Source organism: Bos taurus, chromosome 24, assembly GCF_002263795.3.
Source record: "Bos taurus isolate L1 Dominette 01449 registration number 42190680 breed Hereford chromosome 24, ARS-UCD2.0, whole genome shotgun sequence".
In the NCBI taxonomy this organism is placed as follows: domain Eukaryota; kingdom Metazoa; phylum Chordata; class Mammalia; order Artiodactyla; family Bovidae; genus Bos; species Bos taurus.
Window position 1 is genome coordinate 39,414,626 of NC_037351.1, and position 25,087 is coordinate 39,439,712.

Genomic DNA, 25,087 nt, shown 5'->3' on the forward strand with positions numbered 1-25,087 from the left:
AGACTCGAACATCATTCTGTCCTTGTTAATGTTGTTGTTCAGTCATTCAGTCGTGTCCGACTCTTTGCAACCCAGTGGACTGCAGCATGCCAGGCTTCCCTGTCCTTCACCATCTCCTGGAGCTTGCTCATACTCACATCCACTGAATCAGTGATGCCATCCAACCATCTCATCCTCTGTCGCCCCTTTCTCTTCTTGCCCTCAATCTTTCCCAGCATCAGGGTCTTTTCCAATGAGTCAGTTCTTTGTATCAGGTGGCAAAAATATTGGAACTTCAGCTTTAGCATCCATCCTTCCAATGAATAGTCAGGGTTGATTTCCTTTAGGACTGACTAATGTTGTCTTCCTATTTTCAAATGGTGTAAGGAGATTTTTTAAATCTATTTCCAGCAAGTGTTAGCTCTTTAAAACATACCAGGCTGGGAGAGTTAAGACAATGTGTAATCTAATTATGTGTATTAGTAAAACAACTGCTTGCATAGCTGACATATAAATTTGATAAGGCAACAAAATCTTTTACAGAGAAAGGGGCAAGAGACTTAGTTCCAGAAATGAGACAAAATGCATCCAGCACAGAGTGTTCCCTGCAGGAGTGGCACAAGGCCAGGTGAAGAGGATGCAAAAACAAGCAGAGTCCAGTGCCATGAGTTCACGGTCTCATGGACACATAAACAGTCAGGAAGATGCACTCAGCATTATTCAAGAAGCGACTGCAAGAGGACTCAGGTCATGCAGTGCATGTGTGCTAAGTTGTTTCAGTCATGTCCAACTCTTTGCAATCCCATGGACTGTAGCCCACCAGGCTCCTGTCCATGGGATACTCCAGGCAAGAATACTGGAGTGGGTTGCCTTGCCCTCTTCCAGGGGATCTTCCCAACTCAAGGATTGAACCTGCATCTCCTATGTCTCCTGCATTGGCAGGTGGGTTCTTTACCACTACCGCCCCCTGGGAAGCGCCAGGTCATGCAGATGCTGGGGCAAAGTCTGCCTGGCCAGGTCAGCAAGCTCTGCTCTCCACACGCAGGTCTTTTGCTGATGCTCTGATGGGGGAGGGGGCTGGCGAATGCATGACTCATTTCCACTGGTCCCCTGCCTCAGAGACAGAGATGCCCAGGGCCCTGGGGGATCTGCTCCATCCTGAGCTTCAGCATCTTTCCCACTAAGGACTCTTGAAACCCCATCTTTACAGCCTCACATGTCTCGGTGTGGGAAGTCAAGGGCTCAGACCTCTGACTCTCTCTGATCTTGGCAAGCAGATGGCTTCACACATCACTGTCTGCAGCCCCCACGAGCCTGCTCAACTCACATTAAGAGGCAGAGTATGGAGACGGCCCAGGGTGGGGGCTCGGCAGTGAGATGGGTCCAAACCCCGCTCCATCATCTTTAGCTGAGGGACAGAGGGTACCTGTAGGGCAGGGTACCCTCAACATAGGAAGAAGACTCTGACATGTATCACCCCAGCACACAACGTAACACACACAGTACCCACACCATCAGCTCATGGAAACACCCACACACATCCTTCTCTTCTCCCCTTGCCCTCCCTGCTGCCCTGCCCTGAGGCCCAGCTCACCTCTGCTCCCCCTTCAGATGTGGGGCCCCTGTCATTTCCTCAGAGACACCCTCCTGGACCTCCCAGCACCATCTCCCCTGGCTGCTGTCAGTGGCTCTCACTAAGCACAGCTCTGTCCTCATCCACCTCGCCCTCCCCAGGCCTGGAATAACACTGGAATAATAATGAGTAGGAAGAGTGTGTTTAAAGGCCACAGGAACAAAGGAACGACTGGATCCAGGAAAAAATGGTTCTGAGGAAGGGCCAAGAGGGTCCTGCAGGGTTAGGGATGTGGTACCAGGCAGGGAGGCTTGGCTCCCCTCCCCTCCCACAGCTTGGCCTTCATCTGTTCACTTCTGGGTTACCCCAACGCCCCTGGAAGGCAGTAAAATACAGTCTAAAAACTGATTGCTTTTGAAGCTCTTTCCTAGGATGTACACCTTCTGCCTCAGGGTTCAAGAGACACTATGACCGTGTACTTCCCCGCTGCTTGTTACTGCAGAAGAACCTGTATGGACAAAGCACACCTGGCCTGCGTTCACTGCCCACAACACACGACGGGGACCTTCTCATCTCCTGTGCTTCCCCAAGGAATTCTCTAGATGTGTTCAGAGAGGAGGGTCTACCTTTGGTAGCATGGAGCCCTCAGAGAAAACTTCTAACACTTTGGCATTCATTCCAAGACTAACTTCTCTTGAGTATTGACATCTGGTATTAAGTTCATTCCATCCACACTGGATGCCTTGAGTCTCTGGGCTTACAAGGAGCCGAGTGCGGGTACAGGTGCGTGGCCACCAAGACCACGCTTGGAAAGCAGGCACACTTGACAGTAAGGTTTTCTTTCATAGTGTGTGTGTGTTTAATCTTCTGTGTCCCTCGCTCTGTGCTCTACAAGCTCTGCTCTACCTTTCTGCTCCCTCCTGTTTCATCTTCTTTCCTGTTATAGCTTCATTTTTCCTTCTACTTGTTTTGTGTGTGTGTTCTGCAGGATTTGGGGAGAGCTGCCTTAGAAAGATTTTTCAGGAAATGTTCTTCATTTTAAGGCTAAACAGTGAAACAACACTCAAACAAGGATTCCTTTGAAACTTCTTATTACTCAACCCCTGTATTCACAGAGGGTTTCCCAGGTGGCTCAGCAGTAAAGAATCTGCCTGCAATGCAGGAGACTCAGGTTGCATCCCTGGGTCAGGAAGATCCCCTGGAGAAAGGAAATGGCAATCCTCTCCAGTATTCTTGACCGGAGAATCCCATGGACAGAGGAGCCTGATGGGCTACAGTCCAGGGGGTCACCAAAGGTCAGACATGACTTAGTGACTAAACAAAAAAAACAACGATGTTCACAGAAGTGAAAAAAAAAAATTCTGATGTAAACATCATGAAGAAATAAACAGCAGCTACCTCCACAGTTTAGGCAAATGCAGCCCAGCATGTGACAGATGCCTGATGCCACAGAAAGCGTGACTCAACCCAGATTCTCAGGCCCTCAGGGAAGGGTTTCCCACAAAACTTCAGGGCACTTGTGTGAAACACAGATGACTGGACTATTCTCCTCTCCACATGCAGCAGCTTCTTTTTTAAACATGCAAATATCACCTGTGAATGGGACTGCTTCCCCAAGTGGGCAGGAGGCAGTGTCTGAAGGTGCATCACCAGCGGGGCTGAGGGTCTTGGGACAGCAGTGGTTCCCTCTGGTTTGTCATAAAGTGAGGCTTCAGGCAGACACGTTCATATTTCTTTCAAATGAAAAGGATTTGGGCTGTAACATTCATTAATGGTTAAGACAGCAATTCTGTCATCTCCAAGGAGAAATTTCTGGCCAAGCAGAAAACAGTCTTCACAAGAAAGGAAAGACTGTCAGTGAACAGAATAAGAATGTCAAGAGACGCGGAAATGGCTTTTCACTTCAGACTTCAATGCCAATCTGTCCAACACAAAGTAAAGTCCCCAAAGTTTTTGCAGAAGAAGCTTACTTTTATGTTGAAAGGGGACCTGAGCAAATGGTCATAGAAGCAGCAAAAGTCACAGGGCATCTAGGGCATGCCCACCAATGGGAGGTGGGTCAGGAGGTTAAATCTAAGGTGCTATGAATCCGCTGTGATGAACTTACAGAGACGTGTTTGAGTACTGGTCATACCTTCAACGGAAGAAGACAATGGCAACCCATTCCAGTGTTCTTGCCTGGAGAATCCCATGGATGGAGGAGCCTCATGGGCTGCCGTCTATGGGGTCGCACAGAGTCGGACACGACTGAAGCAACTTAGCAGCAGCAGCAGCAACAGCATACCTTCAACAATACAGTGCTTTATTTGTTTAAATTAATTTTTATTGGAGTGTAGTTGCTTTATAATGCTGTGTTAGTTTCTGCTGTACAACAAAATGAACCAGCCATACATATACACCTATCGCCTCCCTTTTGGACTTCCTTCCCATTTAGGTCACCACAGAGCACTGAGTAGAGTTCCTGTGCTGCACAGTAGGTTCTCATTGCTGTTGTTCTGTCTCTAAGTTGTGTCTCTAACTCTTTGCCACCCCGAAGATTGCAGCGCACCAGGCTTCCTTGTCCTTTGCTATCTCCCAGAGTTTGCTCAAACTCACGTCCAATGAGTTGGTGATGCCATCCAACCATCTCATCCTCTGCCGCCCCATCCTCCTCTTGCCTTCAGTCTTTCCTATGAGTCTTTGCATCAGGTGGCCAAAGTATTGGAACTTTAGCTTCTGTATCAGTCCTTCCAATGAAGAGTCAGGGATGCTTTCCTTTAGGATTGACTAGCTTGATGTCCTTGCTATCCAAGGGACTCTTAAGAGTCTTCTCCAGCACCACAATTCAAAAGCATCAACTTTGGCACTCAGTCTTTTTTACGGTCCAGCTCTCACATCCATACATGATAGGGAATTCTATATAACTTCATCTTCCTCCCAGTGTGGACATCTCCTTTCTCAGAGGCTAGGAACACATGAGAACTGTGTGGGTGTCTCTGGGGAGTGGACACCCCCAAAGCAAAGCATTTGTCTCCTTTATTCATCGCTTGGCCCAGGGTGTTGCCAGGCCTGCTTTCCTCATCTCTAATTCCAGTGCTAATGAGAAATATCTCCAGGCCACACAGAAGAACCTTCACCTCTCAAATATTCCAGGATCAAAGAGAGACAGCCCATGCCTCTCCATCAGGTGGAGGATGTGAGACCTGTTTTTCCTCCATGATAAGTACTGAGGGCTTGGAAAGAAACTGCCCTAATGGAGAGAAAGTGCCTATTTTATGAGAACAAGTTTACTAAACTTGGTGTTTATACCTCATAATGAGAGTCAGTAAAGAACAGCTCAGTCCTTGAGCTCTTAAGTCCTTAGCTCAGGCCTTGAGCTCTGAGTCCTTAGCTCAGTCCTAGGACAAGAAGAGCTTTTCCTAAAGGTTAGAGCAGAAGGGTAAGACAGGAGAGAAGGTACAAGATCCTGGAGCAACTGAGAGAACAAGGCAGTGTCATTTCTTTTCTTAAAAGACCTTCAGCCAAACCTGGTTCTGAGTTTCTCTATCCAGACATCACTGCTATTCTGACATTCCATTATTGCAGACAGCAGACTTCAAATAGGAATGCCAAGTAGCTCATGCCTAAATAGAGAGATAATCAGAATTTGACATGTTGAATGCATGTAAGTGATCACTGGATAGTCACTGTGTTAGATGATTTCTGAGCTGAAATTCTTCAGACCTAGGAATCCCCACTGCCAAGTAGAGAACAGGTGTTGCTGCTGACCCCGGTACACTTGGGCTGTTCTGTTTTGATCTATTACATAAATTGGGAGATACAAGAAAATTTAATCTCTTTATGAATTAAAGGGGGCTATTATCTTACATAAGTAAGGATAAAAAATACTTCAGCACTGTATGAAAATATACCTGAAATGCGTTTAGTGTGCCAATTAGGTATTTGGTGGAGTCAATCTGAGTGCATTGCATCTCTTCTTGTTGCCATGGTTACTGTTGCCTTGTCGGGGTACATCGCATATCATTTATGTCATAGATGATATTTATTAGCAAAGATAATAGTTTTTCTATTATTTACATGGCTCTCCATCATTCACTGTTTTCTCGTTTTCCTTTATTAATTTTAGATGATGCCATTTCCTTCAAATTTTGGCTGCAAACCTTTAATGGTTTTGATGTGTAAAAAATCAGATTATAAAATAATGATAAAGTAAATAATAAAATAATACATAGTTAAGGAAATGAGAAACTAAACTAAAAAAAAAGATAAGATTTCTGAGTTATTCTACATGTAGCTACTCTGATGACTTTTTTTTTTTCCCTTTATTTGCCTTTAGAAAGATAAGGCTTTAAAAAAATTTTCCCCCAGTGGTAGTGGATTTTTATTAACATACTTTGCCTAGTTTTTAGTCTGTAACTCTGGAAAGACACTTAAAAAAAAACATTTCTTAGCAGTAGCATGAAATAATAGCAGTTTCCTTAATACGCTGGCTATCACAGTGACGGTGATAATAACATATTCGCCCAGTACTTCCCAAATCATAAAGCAGATTCATGTTTGCTTTCTGTCTCAGGAACTGTGATCACCATTTTCCATTAAGGTGATAGAGAGTAGGCTGGGCAACCTGTCCAAGGTCACTTGCTGCTAAAGGACAGAGAGAGAGAGCTCAGCTCGTCCTGGACACTCCAAAGCTCTTGCCCTGCAGCGGGCTGTCCTCCTGACTGTGGCATAGGGGAGGGTCCTGGCAGAAGGGTGGTGGGACCTGATTTCAAATCCAGACACACATGCTGCCTGAAGGGCTAAGCCATTGAGATTGTGAGCCTTTGCTTCCTGGCCTGTCAGGTGGAGAGGATCTCCTTATTCAAAGCAGTAGTTGGGTGGATCAAAAGAGAATTTACATAAAAGGGCGTTAAAAATAAAGCACTATAGACATAGAAAACAAATGTGTGGATACCAAGGGGAAAAGGGGATGGGTGGGATGAATTGGGAGATTGGGACTGACATATATACACTACTGTGTATAATAATGAGATCAAACCAGTCAATCCTAAAGGAAATCAACATGGAATATTCATTGGAAGGACTGATGCTGAAGCTGAGGCTCCAATACTTTGGCCACCTGATGCAAAGAGCTGATTCATTGGAAAAGACCCTAATGCTGGGAAAGACTGAACAACAAAATCATCTGGCCTGGGCGGATGGGTGGAGGATCTAAGAATCTAGGACTTGCGTGTTAGCCCAGGAGGAGGAGAGCTGTTCCGGGCTGGAACATGAAGCTGTACTTCTGATCCAGAATAGAGATCCTCTTCTCCGTGGCTCTCTGGGTTACCCACTCTGCCCAAACCCTGGACAGTGAGCATGTAGAGGGCCCCCAGTTTAGGGACTTCTGTCTGACTGCATCCCGGGACACCATGCCTGCAGGCTGAGCGACTTGGACAGGTGATGTGCTCAGTCGCTCAGTCGTGCCCAGCTCCTTGCCACCCCATGGAGTGTAGCTCACCAGGCTCCTCTGTCCATGGAATTCTCCAGGCACAAATACTGCAGTGGGTAGCCATTCCCTTCTCCAGGGAATCTTCCCAACCCAGGGATCAAACCTGTGCCTCTTGCGTCTCCTGCATCTCCTGCATCGGCAGGTTGATTGTTTACCACTGCGCCACCTGGGAAGCCCCCAGGCTGAGTGACTTGGACAGGTGAAGCTGCATCCTAGCATAACCAGACGCGGCAGAGGAGGTGTCAGCGGCAGATTCCAGTCCCAGAGGGTTATTTCTGGAGTTCTCTGAGGAAGCTCATGGCATGGCTGCCCACACCGCACCAGACGTGGTGCTGTGGAATTGAGTTTCCAGAACTGTCAGCCCCTCAAGCCTCAAAACTAAAAATAAGTATCTCCTTATTAAAGCAGATTTATTTTTACTAGACTTTTCCACCAGTGCACTATAACTTTCTCCACATTTGAATATTCAAAATATTTTGTCCATAAGGCTTATAATTCTTTAAAATCCATAAACTATAAACTATGACTTGATTTCAGCAAGAAAACTGGCTTCTCATTTTCACGTGTTTCTGGAGCTCCACAGGAAAAGAGTTTACTTTGAAAAGAAGGATGAAGGGAAGTTTATGAATGATAATATAGAATATACTAAAAACCAAACTAAGAGAAAAGAAAAAAGCTCACGATGTCCTTGGAAGGAGGCTAGAGGCATCCAGGCCCCATGCTCAGATCTAAGAATTTTCCTCCTGCTCTGAGGCTTACTGGCCCCACCAAGATGGCTTCTGGCGGGCCTGTTAGTGTAGATGTCTCAGAGCATCTGGCAGGAAAAGGAACTCATTAATGGAATCTCAGCACCTCCAAATCTCCAGCTCAACCCTCTGAATTTCAGCCCTTCTCTGACTCCAGGATACAGGGCTGCTTTTTGTCATTTTAAGCAAAATAAGGCACCAGGGGTAAAGAACTCGCATGCCAGTGTAGGAGACATAATGGACATAGGTTTGATCCCTGGATCTGGAAGATCCTCTGGAGGAGGGCATGGCAACCCACTCCAGTATTCTTGCCTGGGAAATCTCATGATCAGAGGAGTCTGGCAGGCCATAGACCATAGGGTCGCAGAGTTGGACATGACTGAAGTGACTTAGCATGCACGCATAAAGCTAATAACTCTCCTTTTTAATGAGAAACGTGAGTTCCATTTCATTCCATCTTTTAAGTTCTTATCATTAACATTTTGATTGACACTTGCAGAAAGCAGCAGAAGCCAGCAGGAGGGTTTGACAGTTAGAGGACTTGCTTATCATAAGAACCAGGACTCCGTTCGTGTTGTCTTACAGCACTGTTGATGCAAGATGGCTGCTGAAATTGTTCTGGACTAACATTGAGAATATTCATTATGTTCTCTTACAAGGTCACCAGTTTCCTTTTACTTAGAACATCCTGCTCGAGTTGACTGTGATTACCACACTTCGGCTGAGAGCCAAAGAACTGATGCTTTCAAATTGTGGTGCTGGAGAAGACTCTTGAGCATCCTTCGGACTACAAGGAGATCAAACCGGTCAATCCTAAAGGAAATCAACCCTCAATATTCATTGGAAATGAGGTAGGAGATATTTTATTTAAAGTAATGTCCCTATCTAGTTATATTACATGGAAATTCTTCAGGCAAGGGAGACACATATAGATGTACCAACAAAACAGAGCAACTGAACTCCCTCCATTTTCTGAGGAAAGGATTCCTCCCCACTTTGTGGACGCGATGAAATCCAGAGTTCTCTCAGCTAAGCAGAGCTTGGGCTCTGCCTGAAATCAGCCCATAGAGTCACAGCCCTGTTGATCAATGACTGCAAAGCACCTATTTTTCTTCTAAGAAAAGTCGAATGGGTAATTGTATTGGAGGGGAAGTACAGTGCAACCCAACTATGCTAATCTGTTGAACTTTTAGTTAAACAAGGAGAAAACTCACTAATTTTCTTTTCCTCTAGAAGATAAACATATCTCCTATCACATTCTGGAAGATACAAACATAGAACTACTGTGGCTGAAGACATACTAATTACAAATGATCAACATTTTCATCCAACCAAATAGGAATTATTACACCAAATTAACACACCCAAGGGGAAATTTATTCCTTAGCTTGTTACTATATAACCTCAAAATAACAGAGGGCATCTGTCTCTATTGAGCCTTAAATGCAAAGAAACCCAATCAGTAAAAATATGCAATTCTTTTTTCTTACACTCTAATAATCCCTCTTGGCTCAGAGGTAAAGAATCTGCCTTCAGTGTAGAAGATGCAGGTTTGATTCCCGGGTTGGGAAGATCCCCTAGAGGAGGGCATGGCAACCCCCTCCAGTATTCTTGCCTGGGAAATCCCATGGACAGAGGAGCCTGCCAGGCTATAGTCCCTGGGGCAACAAAGAGTTGGACACAACTGAATGACTAACATTTTCACTTTCAGTAATCTCTCAGCTTTTAAAGCTTAAGTTTGTGCAAGCTTCTTGCCTATCTTGCTAACGAAGTACATTTTCCAATCCCCCAGTTTATAAGAATACAAGGAGACACTTCTGGTTCCCCCCACGCCCTGTGGGGATGGCAGAGAGAGACTCCACCACTGAGACGGCGGTTCCTATAGGTTTAGATTTGTCCTGTGATCAGAGAGGACCACGGAGGCAGATGACGGGGTCTTTCGCTTTAAAAACGAGAAGATGAAGGTCAGAGTAGTGAAGCAGGGTTAGGATAAGCGCATAAGACAAAAGCACAAGTCTCTTGGCCTCTGGAAGCTTCTTTACCCAACACTCCTTTCTGGAACAATAACACCAACTGAACACACAAACAAGGCATCCTTCCCAACAAAAATCAGCGTCTGTGTTTTTGCTGTTGCTTTTGTTTTTAACTCTGGGGAGTATAACCAACTCAATATCTTCTTTTCCTTTGATTTTCAAGCACTTTGTTTGCCGTACAAGTCTGGGCGAAGAACAAAAATAAAAATAAAACCTGGATTCATTATCCTGTGAGGCAGGAATAAATCATGACAGCAGCACAAATTTAAATAGAAATCACAGGTAAACAGTGGTGAAATAGCAGGTATTCTGAAGCGTGGAGGCTTGTTAGAAGTCTTCTCCAGTTTAAGATTTAAAAACTTTGTTCAGAAACTCTTAACTTTGAAACTTGAAACTCCAAAGCCCCCAGCCTCTGGTTCTATTGTAGCCAAAAGTTTCTAAAAGTCTCTGGAGAATAATCTTTAGATTCTGAGGAAGAGCTACCAATGATCGGAATGATCGTAACTGATGGTGTGGTAGGTGGTAAATAATAATTGTTCCTGATGATTTCTGTGCTTATTTTAATCAGAAGATTATAGACATTGTGCTCAAACAACTGTACAAAGTAATTTAGTTACACTGTTGAATGTCAGAGAATTAATTAACTTTTAAGATGCTCCAGGATACAGTGAGGATTAATTCTGCAACTCTTTCATCATGGAACTTCATTAAAACTTGAGGCTCATAGTTTGTAATGAATGTGGAAGTTTCTAAAATGAAACTTTGCCAGTGTTACTAATTACTTAGTAATTAATTGTAGGTGGTCAGAACTTGAGAGGATGGATTAATTGATCTGTAATATTTAAGATTTTAATGAAAAGTAGAATACCTTGCTTCGCAGGTATATTTTCTGGTTGCACTTGGATAACCTCGCTCTCATTTTATTCTCACTGAAAAGTCTTTCATGTGGACATTCTAGTATTATTTCAGTTTCTGTTTTGGATGAGGAAATGGATTCAGTTACTAAATCTTACACATAAACCTAAGTGACTGGTACATAATTATCACTTAGTCACTTACTTAGTCATGTCTGACTCTTTTGAGACGCCATGGACTGTAGCCCACCAGGCTCCTCTGTCCATGGGATTTCCCGGCAAGAATACCAGAGTGGATTGACATTTCCTTGCCCAGGGGATCTTCCTGTCCCAGGGATCAAACCCACATCTCCAAATTCTTTGCTGCTGAGCCATCAGGGAAGACCAACTGGTACATAATTTGAGGCAATCTTATCTACATGTTCTAAAAACATGTGTGTGTGTGTGTGTGTGTGTGTGTTTGTGTTAGTCCCTCAGTCGTATCTGACTCTTTGAGACCCCTTTGACTGTAGTCCACAAGGTTCCTCTGTCCATGGAATTCTCTAGGCAAAAATACTGGATGGGTTGTCATTTCCTTCTCCAGGGGATTCTTCCCAACCCAGGGATCCAACCTGGGTCTCCTGCATTGCAGGCAGATTCTTTGCTGTCTGGGCCACCAGGAAAGCCCTGCAAAAATATGTATGTCATGTAAAAATGCATTCCATTAATCAGATGCTTTTTAACCATGAAGACTTTTTTTTTTTTTAATCAAAAAAGCAAGTAACTGAGAAAGAACTGCTCTTGAAATCCCATCTTTTGGTCTTAAAAAAAGGACCTGCACACAGCCACTGCGGTACATACCCATCCCAGGTAGTTACTCTGCGGTGATGCAGACCGGTATGAGTCCACCCAAAGCCTGGGTCCATGTCTTCACCCTGTTCCCTGGGTAGGAGGCCCAGAGTGAATAGTTAAAAGTCTAGAGGCTTCAGCTTCCTGACCTGCCAAACCTGGTCAGTACTTGCCTTACAGGGTTCGTTCAGAACAGTCAGTGAAACAACATATTATAACAGTCTATAAACTCTTATGCATTTTTGGTCATGCATAAAACTATGTGGAATATTTTTATTAATTCTATATCTATCTATCTATATATATAGATATAGATATCAGGATTTATCTACATTCTTATAAGCAAGAACATGAATGGTAGAAAGAGGACTTGGCCTTAAGTAGGGAGCCTCTAGAAGAGAAAGTTGGTCCACACAGGATGCCGGAAACACTTGTGCACAGTAGAGTCATTTTGCAAAGAATAAGATGGAAAAAAAGAACTATTTTTAGCTCTGCTTACATCTTTTTGGCAAATAGTTGGGTATTTTCCCTCAAACTTTATAAGTTTTATAAAGGTGAGTTGATTTTCAAACTATCTGAAAGCTTCCCTCTACAATACCATGAAGATCAAGGTTCTATTCTACAAAATTAAAAAAAAAAAAAAATAGAAGCCAGTATGCCATATATAATTTTGATGAGGATTTTAAAAGGCAATTTAAAAACAAATCAAATAAGTTTACTAAGTGGCTTTTCAAAAAATACAAAGCAGTGCAATTAATCACAGATCTATTTAGGAATAATTGTTTCTTTCAAAATTATTACATCATCAGGGAGCTACACCAAGTCAAACTCTGTAAACTGCTGAGATTCAGTTACATCTCCTGAGTGAGGTAGGTGCTGCCTAAGGACTCCCAGACTCTTCATTTCACTTAACTGCATTTCATTCCCACAAAAACTCTACAAGGATGCTTGTTATGAGTCAAGTAACTGAGGCTCAGAGATGTTAAACTACTTGCCCATCTTAAGGGCACAGTGAGTCGATGATGGAGGGTGAATGAGTCTGGAGGCAAAGTCAACAAACTCCAAAGCCAGCTTTCTTCTCCCCTACATATCGCCTCCCAGCAACGGAGGGTGAGAGGGTCTGTGAGCATCTACAGATGACCTGGAGCTGGAGATGGCACAGGGGGAGGAGAGACCTGGGTGTATAGTAGTGCTCGTGATGACCAGAGGGAGGGCTCAGATCTGTGTGGTTGGGAGGAGGCAGAGGATGCAGCTGGGTCCGTTCTGAAAGAAGGGGGAGGTGAGTGATGGATGGGACCACAGAGATCTAGGGAATGAGGGCAGGAGGAAAGCAAAGGCTGAGCACAAGTGAAATGCAGGAGAGAGCATTTGGGGACATGAATAAGCAGGTCAACTGGTCTGGGTGAAGCATCTGCCTGTGTGAGGAAAGGCAGGACCAGAGGTGAGGCTGCGGCTGGAGCTGAGCTGGGGGAGCGTGGCACGCTGGTCTGGGCATGCAGCCTTTATCGTGATGGCAATGGAAGTAGCCATGGCCCCATTACTGCATGGCAAATGGAAGGGGAAAAAGTGGAAGTAGTGACAGATTTCCTCTTCGTGGGCTCTAAAATCACTGCAGACAGTGACTGCAGCCATGAAATCAGAAGATGATTGCTTCTTGGCAGGAAAGCGATGACAAATAGACAGTGTGTTGAAAAGCAGAGACATTACTCTGCCAACAAAGGTCCATGTAGTAAAGGCTATGGTGACTCTTCCCAGTGGTCACATATGGCTGTGAGAGCCAGACTGTAAAGAACGCAGAACGCCAAAGAATTGATGCCTTCGAACTGTGGTGCTGGACAAGAGTCCTGAAAGACTCTTGGACAGCAAGGAGATCAAACCAGTCAATCTTAAGGGAGATCAACCTTGAATAGTCACTGGAAGGACTGAAGCTGAAGCTCCAGTATTCTGGTCACCTGATGAGAACAGAGGACTCATTGGAAAAGTTCCTGATGCTGGGAAAGATTGACGGCAGAAGGAGAAGAGGATGTCAGAGGATGAGATGGCTGAACGGCCTCACTGAAGCAATGAATGTGAACTTGGGCAAACTCCGGGAGATGGTGAGGGACAAGGAGGCCCGGCATGCTGCAGTCCAGGGGGTTGAAAAGAGCTGGACATGACTGGCTGAGTGAACAACAACTGGGTGAGTGAACAACGGCACTGGCCTTGGGGGCATCTACTGCATGTGGTCAGCAGTAACGTCAGGCCAGTCATGTGCCAACAATTACTATTGCAAGAGTTGGACCTTAAAGAAGACTGAGTGCTGAAGAATTGATGCTTTCAAACTGTGGTGTTGGAGAAGACTCTTGAGAGTTCCTTGGACAGCAAGGAGACTAAACCAGTCAATCTCAAAGGAAATCGACCCTGAATATTCATTGGAAGGACTGATGCCAAAGCTTCAATACTTTGGCCACCTGACTCGAAGAGCTGACTCACTGGAAAAGACTCTGATACTGGGAAAGATTTAGGACAGGAGGAGAAGGGGGTGACAAGGATGAGATGGTTGGATGGCATCACCAACTCAATGGACATGAGTTTGAGCTGGGAGATAGTGAAGGACAGGGAAGCCTGGCGTGCTGCAGTCCATGTGGTCACAAAGAGTCAGACTCAACTGGGTGACTGAATAACAATTATTTTAAAGCCAAATGAAGTATGTAGACGAGAAAAAAAATGCCTGCTGGTGCTTAGGCAACAAAGTTTTGTTTTTCTGGGGTGCAAGAACACCAACATTTCCTTGATGGAATAAACCATGGACACTTGGGCACAGACTGTTCTCAGCATTTAATTGCTAAGGGCCTGAGCCAAGGCAGGATTCCAGAAATCCAGAGATCCACAATAGATCATAAAATGCCTCATGAAAATAAGCACAGAAAAATATTTTTAAAGATCTTTTGAAGGCATGCATTGGTTATATTATCACATTTTAGCAAAACTGTAAATTTGTTTAGGAAACACACGAGACTGTAATGAAGGTGCCAGGGGAGCTGAGGCGAGCGGAATTCAGTATCTGGGTCCTTTCATCATGTCGGCTTCTGTCCACACCCCTGGGCTGATCTTGACAGACTCAGCTCAGTTTCAGCTTGCAAAATATTCAACAGAATTGTTTAGTTCTTCTTGATCGCCTTGATCTGCTCACCGTCTCCAGGAATCTAAGGTGGTCACTGCTGAAACCAGAAGCCCCCCTCTCATTCCCTGTCACTCATCACAACCCAGGAGTCTCTTTTCCGTTATGTTTAACTTTGCTTTCCTTCCTCCATCTTCGCTCCTGAAAATATTCTCCCTGAAGGGTTGGCAGTCTTGTTCCCCTTCTTGTCCCTGGCCCCTCGTCTTCACCTTCAGCCCCAGCAGATGCTCCACACCCAGGAGCTCACCCAGCTCCCTGGGTGAACTGATGTTGGTGCCCTGGGGGCAGCAGCTCAGCGCCCAGGCTGGGGGACCAATGCCGTCCTGCCTGAGCTCGGATCCCCATCCCTCCACTCAGCAGGCTGGGCAGTTTTCTTACCGTCAGGTCAAAGTTTAACAGGGACAAGGAGTTTAGTCTGTTCTGTCCACTGCTGTATCACTGGAGTTTGGAGCAGTGCCTTTCTAAGGGTTTGTTCAATGGATAAGTGAGGAGCAAATGAACGGCTACCATGTGGATGCTGAATACAGCAAATTAGTGTCATTCCGGTATTCATATGCCAGAAACCAACTCTGTTCTGACCTCATCCTAATTCCGGGGGAGGATGGGGGATGGGATGTTGACAGAGTGATGCCTGGGGGTCAGAGGGCTTGGGGTTGCCACCAGTGACAGTGTCAATGACAGACTAAGTTCTTGGCTCTGATGTCCTTATTTCTCTGTGCAGAAGTTGGCTGAGATAACCTTCTGAGTCCTTTCTCACTGTAAAGCTCCAGGACCATCATATTTGGCTGGATGACAAGGCCCCTTAGAGTCCAACTAGAAGTGGGGAGTTGCGGTGGAGGCAGGAGCGGGGGAGCGGGTGGGGTCGTCTGGATGGCCGGGGGCTTCCTGTCCAACTACAGTCTCCACAGGCTGAGGACAGGGGTCTCTTGGTGTTTTGATCACTGCTCACTAGCTTAAGCAGTTTACTTTAATTCAGACTAAATAAACAAAGGGCCAAATCTCTATGTTTCATGCAAAGATGTGTGGCACATACACAGCTAGAATGGGTTCAATTGTAGATTTTAAAATCAACTATTTTTATAAAAATGGAAGATAAATATTATTTCCATAGTTTCTACTATGTTCCAGGCCCAGTCATACATCTATATTTATGGAATGGGTAGCCATTCTCTTCTCCAGGGGATCTTCTGGACCCAGGGGTTGAACTCAGGTCTTCTGCATTGCACATTGCAGGCAGACTGTTTACCATCTGAGCTACCGGGGAAGCACCTACATCCATACACCTCCATTAAAAAATCCAAGGTTCGAATATTTGTATTCATTTTACAGTTGAAGACACTGAGACTCTCAGGGGAAAACAAATGTATGCATCTGAATCAATCAACTAAGATTCACTAAAAACCTATAATGTGAACAGTAATGGAGAAAAAATAAAAGCATAATGAAAACTAGTTCTCATTCTTTAGCAGCCTCTAGTCTTCTTGAGAAAATAAGACACACACACAAATAAGCCCCTTCGTAGATCACAGCCTTGTCGTGGTGAAGGGGCCTGCGTAACTCAATGAAGATATGAGTCATGCTGTGCAGGGCCACCGGAGACAGACAGGTCATAGAGTAGAGTTCTGACAAATTGTGGTCCACTGGAGGAGAGAATGGCAATCCACTCCAGTATTCTTGCCTGGAGAACCCCATCAGTTCAGTTCAGTTCAGTTCAGTCACTCAGTCATGTCCAACTCTTTCTGACCCCATGAATCACAGCACGCCAGGCCTCCCTGTCCATCACCAACTCCCAGAATTTACTCAAACTCATGTCCATCGAGTCAGTGATACCATCCAACCATCTCATCCTCTGTTGTCCCCTTCTCCTCCTGCCCCCAATTCCTCCCAGCATCAGGGTCTTTTCCAATGAGTCACCTCTTCGCATGAGGTGGCCAAAGTATTGGAGTTTCAGCTTCATCATCAGTCCTTCCAAAGAACACCCAGGACAAATCTCCTTTAGGATGGACTGGTTGGATCTCCTTGCAGTCCAAGGGACTCTCAAGAGTCTTCTTCAAACCACAGTTCAAAAGCATCAATTCTTCGGCACTCAGCTTTCTTCACAGTCCAACTCTCACATTCATACATGACCACTGGAAAAACCATAGCCTTGACTAGACGGACCTTTGTTGGCAAAGAACCTCATAAACAGTATGAAAAGGCAAAAATATATGACACTGGAAGATGAGCCCCCTGGTCAGAAGGTGTCCTGTATGCTACTGGAGAGGAGCAGAAGGCAATTACAAATAGCTCCAGAAAGAATGAAGCAGCTGGGCCAAAGCAGAAATGACACTCAGTTGTGGATGTGTCTCGGGGTGAAAGTAAAGTCCGATGCTGTAAAGAACAATATAGCATGGGAACCTGGAATGCTAGTGTCAGGCACTGAGCTAGACATTAGAAACACACATGATGTGTAAAACACCATCTCTAAGGTCTGGAAGCTCATATGGGCTGAACTGCTGTGGAAAGTTTCAAGACCAAAATGAGCCTTGATGAAGGGAGAAGATGCGACAGGAGTGAAGAAGGCAGGAAGGATGGAACAAAGGAACCAGCACAGAAATAAGAATCTCCATGGCCAGAGACAGGAAATGTGGGGCACCTGGGAGACTTCACCTTCTGAAGCACAAAAGTCATGTGGGAAGGAGCACTTAAAGAAAACCTATGGAAAGTCTTGGAAGGTTCATACGGAAAACCAGCTAACACTGCTTTAATTCTGAGAATGGACCTTGTAGAAGGTAATTTGAGTCCTGAATACCAACTAGTTACCTCAGAGCAGACGAATTTATTATTAGGATCATTAAGGAACCGCCTTACTGCCTGCCGTTCTTGTCTGATTACCATAATTTTTTCCCAGCCACTTTCATCGTCAATATAGGCCTTTGGGAAGTGTGCAGAATTTATAATATGGCAGGCATTAGGAAAAACAAAGTGAGCTTTATAAGGCGTTTTGTTAGATTCTCTTAATAGCAGTGATTGAATATGACAGCTATTATAACTAATGGTTCTGCCGATTGTGTGAATTAGAGTATGTTAAACACTGCTCTGGGAGGCAGAAGATGCTATTAGAGAATACTGAGGTGGACGGGAGGGGCCTGGAAAAAAGTCCTGTGCTGGCCTGGGGAAGCCAGCGAACAGATTGTATAAGGTGGGGGAGGGGAGCTGCGTTTCTAGCAATTTCCTTTATGAGAAAACTGTTTAGTGAGCATAATCTTATTCCCTTGTTGCAGATCGAAGCCTTTAGTACCAATTACAAAGAAACGTGTTCAAGGTGCAAGTTTTACATTCTACAGTATAAATAAGAATAAACAGTTTGGGGAGGACACAGTTAAGATCCTTCCCCCTCAGTAGTTCTATTTCCATCAAGTAAATAAATTCCTCTCAAGATGACCCTGAGAATCCTGAACAGCAGGAGAATGTCTAAATCTGAACCCAGCCAGGCAGGTTCAGAGCCCCCAGCTGCTGTGTTGGTGCCAGCCTGATGCTTTGAAATGCACACAGAATTCAGGGTCAGGTGTTCTGGATTCAGATCCCACCTCTTCTGCCACAGCGTGGTCCTGCACACTTTGCCTATCCACCCTGAACCTTCAGGTGCCGACATCATAAAATCAGAGTCAGAATATTTACCACGCATAGAGTTGCTGTGAGGATGAAATAAAATTCACTAGACCATGTATATGAATTGTCTTTCACAGGGCTTTGCAGCAGGAGCTGAGTGTGTGCAATTAGCATTATTGTCAATAAATCTGGTGCTCTGAGGTTACAGAACTAAGAATATGCTGGACTTAACCAGAAGACCCAGGTCTTGGATTAGCTACTAGGAAGACCCTTGACTTCCTCACCAGTTAAGTGACAACACTCTAATGACAATAACATCCATTTTGCCTAAATGACAAGATTATGGGAAACTTTAAAGGTATATATTAAAGTCATTTTTCACCCTAGAGTTCATTCCTGGATGCAAGATACTCAAGGGTAAGGTCATTTGCCTGCATTTAATGCACCGTGAACATACTACTACTCACTCTGGTGGTGATGGTTTAGTTACTCAAGTCGTGTCCCTCTCTCGAAACCCCATAAACTATAGGCTGTCAGGCTCCTCTGTCCATGGGATTTCCCAGACAAGAATACCAGAGTGGGTAGCCATTTCTTTCTCCAGGGGATCTTTCCAATCCAGGGATTGAATCCTCATCTCCTGCATTGCTGGCGGATTCTTTATTATTGAGCCACCAGGGAAGCCTGGTTCTATTAGCACCAAAAAAGAGACTATATCTAATAGTATATAGTTTTTCAGTAGTGGCATCTTATTGTGAATCCGACTCTTCAAGGTTGTATTAACATGCAAACTTAGACTCTGAAAATGGATCTCATAAACATTAAGTAGTATGTAATACACTCGAAGTTGAACGGTTCTATGAAGACCTACAAGACCTTTTAGAACTAACACCCAAAAAAGATGTCCTTTTCATTATAGGGGACTGGAATGCAAAAGTAGGAAGTCAAGAAACCCCTGGAGTAACAGGCAAATTTGGCCTTGGAGTATGGAATGAAGCAGGGCAAAGGCTAATAGAGTTTTGCCAAGAAAATGCACTGGTCATAGCAAACACCCTTTTCCAACAACACAAGAGAAGACTCTATACATGGACATCACCAGATGGTCAACACCGAAATCAGACTGATTATATTCTTTGCAGCCAAAGATGGAGAAGCTCTATATAGTCAACACAAACAAGACCAGGAGCTGACTGTGCTCAGATCATGAACTCCTTATTACCAAATTCAGACTGAAATTGAAGAAAGTAGGAAAAACCACTAGACCATTCAGGTATGACCTAAATCAAATCCCTTATGATTATACAGTGGAAGTGAGAAATAGATTTAAGGGCCTAGATCTGATAGATAGAGTGCCTGATGAACTATGGAATGAGGTTCATGACATTGTACAGGAGACAGGGTTCAAGACAATCCCCATGGAAAAGAAATGCAAAAAAGCAAAATGGCTGTCTGGCGAGTCCTTACAAATAGCTGTGAAAAGAAGAGAAGCGAAAAGCAAAGGAGAAAAGGAAAGATATAAGCATCTGAATGCAGAGTTCCAAAGAATAGCAAGAAGAGATAAGAAAGCCTTCCTCAGTGATCAATGCAAAGAAATAGAGGAAAACAACAGAATGGGAAAGACTAGAGATCTCTTCAAGAAAATCAGAGATACCAAGGGGACATTTCATGCAAAGATGGGCTCGATAAAGGACAGAAAAGGTATGGACCTAACAGAAGCAGAAGATATTAAGAAGAGGTGGCAAGAATACACAGAAGAACTATACAAAAAAGATCTTCATGACCCAGATAATCACGATGATGTGATCACTGACCTAGAGCCAGACATCCTGGAATGTGAAGTCAAGTGGGCCTTAGAAAGCATCACTACGAACAAAGCTAGTGGAGGTGATGGAATTCCAGTTGAGCTATTTCAAATCCTGAAAAATGATGCTGTGAAAGTGCTGCACTCAATATGCCAGCAAATTTGGAAAACTCAGCAGTGGCCACGGGACTGGAAAAGGTCAGTTTTCATTCCAATCCCAAAGAAAGGCAATGCTAAAGAATGCTCAAATTACCACACAATTGCACTCATCTCACATGCTAGTCAAGTAATGCTCAAAATTCTGCAGGCCAGGCTTCAGCAATATGTGAACCGTGAACTTCCTGATGTTCAAGCTGGTTTTAGAAAAGGCAGAGGAACCAGAGATCAAATTGCCAACATCCGCTGGATCATGGAAAAAGCAAGAGAGTTCCAGAAAAACATCTATTTCTGCTTTATTGACTATGCCAAAGCCTTTGAATGTGTGGATCACAAGAAACTGCGGAAAATTGTGAAAGAGATGGGAATACCAGACCACCTGACCTGCCTCTTGAGAAATCTGTATGCAGGTTAGGAAGCAACAGTTAGAACTGGACACGGAACAACAGACTGGTTCCAAATAGGAAAAGGAGTATGTCAAGGCTGTATATTATCACCCTGCTTATTTAACTTATATGCAGAGTACATAATGAGAAATGCTGGACTGGAAGAAGCACAAGCTGGAATCAAGATTGCCGGGAGAAATATCAATAACCTCAGATATGCAGATGACACCACCCTTATGGCAGAAAGTGAAGAGGAACTAAAAAGCCTCTTGATGAAAGTGAAAGTGGAGAGTGAAAAGGTTGGCTTAAAGCTCAACATTCAGAAAACAAAGATCATGGCATCTGGTCCCATCACTTCATGGGAAATAGATGGGGAAACAGTGGAAACAGTGTCAGACTTTATTTTTTTGGGCTCCAAAATCACTGCAGATGGTGACTGCAGCCATGAAATTAAAAGACGCTTACTCCTTGGAAGGAAAGTTATGTCCAACCTAGATAGCATATTCCAAAGCAGAGACATTACTTTGCCAACAAAGGTTCGTCTAGTTAAGGCTATGGTTTTTCCTGTGGTCATGTATGGATGTGAGGGTTGGACTGTGAAGAAGGCTGAGTGCGAAAGAATTGATGCTTTTGAACTGTGGTGTTGGAGAAGACTCTTGAGAGTCCCTTGGACTGCAAGGAGATCCACTCAGTCCATTCTGAAGGAGATCAGCCCTGGGATTTCTTAGGAAGGAATGATGCTGAGGCTGAAACTCCAGTACTTTGGCCACCTCAGGTGAAGAGTTGACTCATTGGAAAAGACTCTGATGCTGGGAGGGATTGGGGGAAGGAGGAGAAGGGGACGACAGAGGATGAGATGGCTGGATGGCATCACTGACTCAATGGACGTGGGTCTGGGTGAACTCCGGGAGTTGGTGATGGACAGGGAAGCCTGGCGTGCTGTGATTCATCGGGTCGCGAAGAGTCGGACACAACTGAGCGACTGAACTGAATTAAACTGAATACACTCGAATCCATAACATGACCCTCCACTAAGAAAATGTGACCATAAATAGACTGTTTCCACTACTAAATCATGGAGACTTAGAATTTACTAATTACAGTTCCCTCTCCAAAGATTAACATCAGAACAAGCATGCTTTTTAAAAATAAACACAGAACTGGAGTGCCATTAAGGAAAAGAAAAAGTTCCTCAATTGCTGGGCAGCATCTAATTGATTTTGGAAGAAAGTCAAGAGTTAATTTTATATTTTCCCCTGGAACTGTAAGCAGTCTGGAGATTCTAAGGTCACAGCGTTGCCAGTATAAGAAGTCAGAGCGGGCCTGTCCGGAGCTCAGTGATGGTGCATGCCCTGGAAGCCAGGGGAAATTAAAACTCTGATCTTTGCTAATTTAACCCCGTGCCTTCCCTGGTGGCTCAGACAGCAAAGAATCCACCTGCAACGCAGAAGACCCAGGTTTGATCTCTGGGTTGGGAAGATCCCTGGGAGGAGAAAATGGCAACCCACTCCAGCATTCTTGCCTGGAGAATCCCATGGACAGAAGAGACTGGCAGGCTACAGTCGCAAACAGTCTGACATGACTGAGCGACTAAGACACTTTCACTTGCTAATTTAATGCCCATGCCTATCCTTGGACATGGGCCAAGTAAAAATTATTTTCCCTCAGCATGTAGAAGAGGCCAGATGGGATTTGAACATTCTCCTCCACCTCTACGTGGTATCTTATTATTTTAAGAGCAAAGATCTGGGTTAGAGTACAGGCAGCCTCAGGAGATTATCACAAGTAAACTGTGAAGAGTTAAATTGTATCTGCTCATCATTAGCAGACATACTCTTCCTTGTTGATTTCCTTGTTCTCTTTTTCTCCTCCAGTTGGAATTCTGGACCATGAACAGGAGGTCAGGGAGATTGGGAGGGTGGGGTGGCGGGGAGCAGGTCCAAGCAGACATTACTGTCAAGACCATTGATCCAAACAACGTTATGATGATCGGTGTAGAAAAAGAGGACGAGGATTGGGGCACGAGCATGACTTTGGTCTCAGGATGTGAAAGAAAAAGTATGGCTTAAGAATCCTAGACTTTCACCATGGGTCTCCCTTCCCCTGCCCAGCTGCTAACACAGTTCCCTGAGCTTACAAAAGACAATTTCACAGAATAGCATCATGTGTGATTTTTTTTTTCTTCTTTTTGGCTTGGTAATCAATTAACAGGGCTTCCCAGGTGGCTCAATGGGTAAAGAATCCACCTGCAAAGCAGGAGACACCAGAATCTCTGGTTTGATCCCAGGGTCAGGAAGATCCCCTGGAGGAGAGCATGGCAACCCATTCCAGTATACTTGCCTGGAGAATCCCATGGACAGAGGAGCCTGGTGGGCTACAGTCCGTGGGGTCAAAAAGAGTCAGCCATGACTGAAGTGATGGGCATGCATACACACATCAACTAATGTTCTCTTCTTTTTCTATCAGTAGTAATTATGCTTACTGATCCATTTCAGTGAAAACCCCCTTCAAAATCGTAAGGTACTCAACAGTGTACCATACGCGGAGTTAGGGAGCTGTACATCTGTGCTGAAGAGAAAGGCTTGGCTAACCTCTGAGAGAACGCCACGGTGTCATCACTTTTTAAAGCAGTTCAAAGAGCTGTTTATTCTCTCTGGCTTTTGACATTGAGAATGAATGTCTAAAATGTTTACAAGAGCATTTTTGTTTGGGAAAAAAGATAACAGAACAGAACAAAAAGAGTAAGAGCAAAGGGATGTACTGGCCTCTGGAATAAACAAACAGGGTTCCTGGGAAAAACAGTTTTTAGAAAAAGAGAAAAACTTCTCCCTCCACTAGGAAACGGAAAGGCTGTTGAAGCTCTCAGCCAGTTGAAGTTGAAAATGGCGTGGGTGTGAAAAGCAGTGAAGAAAACCCAGACCCTGTGCAGTTTCGGCAAGAGGAGTGGGTGTAGAACAAAGGATGAGATGCAGGATACAGATGCGACAGAGGAGCGCCTTGGTACCGAGAGGCAGCGCATGGCACGCCGCAGAGGGAGGGTGCGCAGGAGCGTGCAGAGCCACCACACTTTAAATCAGCTAAGTGAATGAAAATGCAACATCACCTGAATGCTCTATAAAAGGAACAAAATGCGCAGTCTGAGATGTAAAATCCACCTGAAAAGCATGTCCTATGAGCTGAACTTTGGGAAGATCCCCTGGAGGAGGGCATGACAACCCACTCCAGTATTCTTGCCTGGAGAATCCCATGGACAGAGGAGCCTGGCAGGCTGCAGTCCCTGGAATCACAAAGAGTCGGACAGGACTGAGCGACTAAGCACAGCACAGCATGAGCCAAACTCTCCCAATGATGGATCAGGTCTCGTGCGTACAAGAGTATCCCCACTAAGTCAGCCTCTGCGTAGAGGCATGCACACCTTCTGGTCCCACATGCTGAGTAGGAAGAACAGGGCTGGGGGTGGAGGGTCGGGAGAACCAGCAGCCCCTCCCCTAGTAGCTCCCCCAAAGCTCACCTTGGGTGGGGTCCTTCAACCCTGAACGCCAGTGCTTTCTGCCCACAGCAGGGTCTGAAGACACCCACTTCTCACCTCTTTCAAGCCTTTCATGGCTCCATCTCTGGCTGTCAGTCATTCACTTTGTATTAGATCTTCCTGTGTTTATAATTCCCAGCATGGGGAATGAAGCTTTTATTCTTAAATGTCATTTAGATTATTTACTTGTTTAGGTTAAAAAAAAAAGTGCAAATACAGTTGCATCTACAGCTTCTTAGAAAATTATGTGTAAATAATCCAGTAGTCATGGACAGATGTGAGAGGTGGACCACAAAGAAGGCTGAGCGTCGAAGAATTGATGCTTTCAAACTCTGGTGTTGGAGAAGACTCTTGAGAATACCTTGGATAGAAAGGGGATCAAACCAGTCACTCCTAAAGGAAATCGGTACTGAATATTCACTGGAAGGATAGATGCTGAAGCTGAAGCTCCAATACTTTGGCCACCTGATGCAAAGAGCCAACTCACTGGAAAAGACCCTGATGCTGGGAAAGATTGAAGGTAGGAGAAGAGGGCGACAGAGGATGAGATGGTTGGATGGCATCACTGACTCAATGGACATGAGTTTGAGCAAGCTCCAGGAGATCGTGAAGGACAGGGAAGCCTGGCAGGCTGCAGTCCTTTGGGTCACAAAGAGTCAAACATGACTGAACAACAACAACAACAAATAAAAACTGAGGACCGATAGTCATAAGTTTACATTTAGGAACAAAAGGATGATGTGCCATTGATAAATGAAGATGGAAACTACTTAAAGAAGGAAATCATGTCTGAGGGATGTTTGGGTTAAAGATGACAAGTACCAGGTGAGCGAGAGGGTGCTGGTAGGATGAGAGGACGTGGATACTGGGCCATGTGTCCAGAGAGATGCCACCTGTGAGACATCTCCAAAGATGCAGGGAGTCTTATAGAATTTTACACGTGAGATTTGCTTTCTGTCACTTCCATATAATCCCTCCACTTAG

The 25,087-nt window shown here is 44.6% G+C and overlaps 1 protein-coding gene across 1 annotated transcript in view; it reads right to left on the minus strand.

The window, feature by feature from the left end:
- L3MBTL4 (L3MBTL histone methyl-lysine binding protein 4) overlaps positions 1 to 25,087 on the minus strand; it is a 155,469-nt gene that overhangs the window by 27,177 nt on the left and 103,205 nt on the right.